Source organism: Cornus florida, unplaced genomic scaffold, assembly GCF_030987335.1.
Source record: "Cornus florida cultivar Cherokee Brave unplaced genomic scaffold, ASM3098733v1 CherokeeBrave_3.0.0_Hap2_Chr10, whole genome shotgun sequence".
NCBI classification, from domain to species: Eukaryota; Viridiplantae; Streptophyta; class Magnoliopsida; order Cornales; family Cornaceae; genus Cornus; species Cornus florida.
Genome location: NW_026775580.1, coordinates 36,250,872 through 36,254,358, shown reverse-complemented (window position 1 = coordinate 36,254,358; position 3,487 = coordinate 36,250,872). Strand labels below are relative to the sequence as shown.

Here is a 3,487-nt window from a genome sequence, read left to right as displayed (position 1 = left end):
TTTGAAATTTTTTTGAAAATTGCTAAATTAAAATAAAAAATTGGAATTAAAATTAAATTTGGAAAATAAAGAAAAATATTTTTGAGTTTTTTTTTTTTAAATTAGATTTAATTGAATAAACACTAATAATTAAAAATTAATTAAAATAGAATATTTTTGAATTTTTGAAAACATTTTGAAAAATAAAATGAAATACAAATGCAAATATTTTTGGATTTTTAGAAATTTGAAAAGTCAAAATAATGAAATGAAGACTGAGATCGATCAAAGCAAGAGTTCGATTGATCAGACAGAGAGCAAAAATATGCAGGTTTTTGGCTCAGAAAATTGGCTAAGTGTTGGAACATGAGATCGATCGAACTGGGAAGTTGGATCGATCGAAGAACTTTCAGATCGATCTTGGAATGTTTCAAACGATCAGACAGAGAGCTGAAATATGCAGGTTGATGCAGGCCCAAAATTTTTCTAAGTGTTGAATCATGAGATCGATCGAACTTTGAAAGTTGGATCGATCGAAGGTCTCTTGATCGATCTAAGAGTTAGTTTGAACGATGGGACATAGAGGTGATTTGGATGCAGGTTTCTGCAGGTCGAAATTTTTTTTAAGTGTTGGATGCAGAGAGGAGTTCGATCGATCGAACTCAGGTTTGAGATCGATCAAACTATGCAGAATGCTCAATAATGTCATGAAAGCTTATGCAATCCTCACCAAAGTTCCTTGAAATGCATATGAACCAAAAACAAGTATATAGACTTCGTAAGAAATGCAATTAAAGATAAAAATGGGGGAGGAATAGAGTTTTGACACCCTACGAATGCTTTTGCTAGTCTTTAACGTCTCTTGCAAGACATTGGGCTCTTTTAGCCCAAATTAATGATCTGATAATGCATCCCCTCCTTGTTGGGGTGATAGATGCTTTGAACTCCACCCAACGAATGGTTCTTTGAAGAACTTGTTGGATTAAGCTCAAAAGAAATCTTTGGTCCCTTGTCTATGCAATCACAACCTTTGGGCTTCCATGCCCTTTCAAAGCAAGAGTTTGAAACAAGATTTTGAGAATGCAAGGTTGAAGATGATCCTTTGGAAGTTTTGGTTTTACACAAAAGTTCATTTCCTTGACATTGAAGATCATGACATTTATCTACAACATTAACCTCTCCTTCATATTTGTCAAATGAATTGGGTGTGGGATTAAAGATATTCAATTTCACTTTCATGTGGCCAAATGAGATATTCATTATCCCCGTCCTACAATTGATGTTGGCATTAGTGGTTGCTAAGAAAGGACGGCCAAGGATAACGGGAATTTGGCTTTTAGGATTGGAAATTGGTTCCGTGTCTATGACAACGAAATCAACCGGGAAGAAGAATTTATCAATCTTTATCAAAACAGCCTCAATTATACCCCTAGGTTGCTTAATGGATTGGTCGACAAATTGCAAAACCACCGACGTCGGTTTCAATTCACGTAGGCCCAATTTGACATAAACCGAGTATGGAAGAAGGTTAACACTTGCTCCTAAGTCAAGAAGCGCCCGATTAATGATATGATCACTAATAATGCATGATGTAGTGGGTGAACCAGGGTCCTTAAACTTTGGAAGAGTGTTATGCTGCAAAATTGAGCTTACTTGCTCGGTCAAAATCACTTTTCTTGGTGCTTGGCTCTTGTTCTTCCGCTTTTGGGTACGTAAGTCCTTCAAGAATTTGGCATAAGCCGGAATTTGCTTGATTGCATCTAATAGTGGAAGATTAACTTTCACTTGCCTAAACATTTCCATGATTTCATTGGTTTTTGCCTTTTTCTTGTCTTTTGAAATGGATCCTTTTAAGGCATCCGGAAATGAAACTTTTGGTTCAAACACTTTTTTAAAATTTTCTTTTGAACTCTTTTCAACACAAGAAGTTTTCAAATCATTTTTTAACAAAACCTTTTCAACATCATTTTTCAAAACTTCTTTTTCAAACACATCTTTCAAAACTTTCTCATTTACAAGATCATGTATATGCAATGAACGAGGAATGGGTGTGAAATGGAACGGGTGACAACTTGAGGTTGCACCAGTTCACTTTCTTAATTGGACATTCCAACTTAATTGTCCACAATCTTACCACTCCGCAAGGTAGTCACTGCATTAACATGTTCAATGGTGTGGCCTTCCGATGAGAAATGGGTTTCCACAACACATTGTTGCTTAGGTGGGACATTAATAGGCATTTTTCCCTTCTCTCTTGCATTGAGAGTGCTTGCTATTTGCCCTACTTGGGTTTCTAGCTTCGCAATAGATTAAGAGTGAGAATGAAGCAATTGAGTGTTAGCCTCTAAAGTGCCCAAAGCATTCAAAACTTTTTCTTCAAAGGTGGGACTTCTAGTATTACCTTGGGAATAAGATTGGTTAGGAAAATGAGAATTAGCAAATTGATTCCCTTGTGATTGATAAGGTCTATAACCTTGGGATCCTTGGTTTTGAAGTGGAGGTGGAATGTACCTCCCTTGAAAACCGCCTTGGGAGGGGTTTGAGCCCTCTCCTTGGTTTTTTCGAGAGAAATTCGGATGATTCCTCCAACTTGGATTATAATGAGTACCATAAAGATTGTTCCCTTGGTTCACAAAAGCCGCATTGACTTGTTCATTAGGTTCACTTTGCACTTGTCCGTGAGGACAATGAGAAGTAGAATGAATAACACTAGAACAAGTCATACATGTTTCAGTTGATGTACGATGAGAATGGTTAGGGAAGGAAGATACTTGGTTCGCCAAGTTTTGGTTAATCAAAAATTGATCAAACCTTTGAGATAAAGACTTCATTTTGGCGGCTATTTCATTTAAATGGTCGACTTGATGTAAGCCAACACTCTTCCTACCTTATGAATTTCTACCATTCTTAGATAATAGTGTTCTATGCAAAGAATTTTCACTCATGCTCTCATAGAGACGCCACACATCATCCTCATGCCTATCAATGTATGAGCCACCCATGGAAGCATCAACCATACCCTTATAGTTATCCGATAAGCTCTCAAAGAAATATTGAACTAATTGCCATTTGGGCATGTCATGATGTGGACACTTCTTAAGCAATTCATTGAAGTGTTCCCATGCTTCATGAAACGTTTCTCCATCCCTATGTGAAAATTCTCGAATTGAGGTTCTCATGGCATTGGTCTTAGAAATCGGATAGTACTTCTTCAAGAATTCTTGTTGCAATTCTGCCCAAGAAGTGATTAAAAAAGGCCTAAGATTGTTAAACCAATACTTTGCCTTATCTTTTAAGGTGAATGGAAAAAGTTTGAGTCTTAAAACCTCTACCGGCATGTCCGTATATTTTACGGTGGAATATATTTCAAGAAACTTATCCAAATGCTTGAAAGGTTCTTCACTTGGAAGTCCATGATAGTTAGAAAGTATTTGAATGGTTTGTGGCTTAATTTCATAATGATGTGCTCTAAATGGAGGCAATTGGATGCGTGTAGGTGCATTATACT

The 3,487-nt window shown here is 36.6% G+C and overlaps 1 pseudogene; it reads left to right on the top strand.

Moving 5' to 3' along the window:
- Positions 1 to 3,054: 3,054 nt before the first annotated feature.
- LOC132280282 (small nucleolar RNA R71) lies at positions 3,055 to 3,153 on the top strand (annotated as a pseudogene).
- Positions 3,154 to 3,487: the final 334 nt, after the last annotated feature.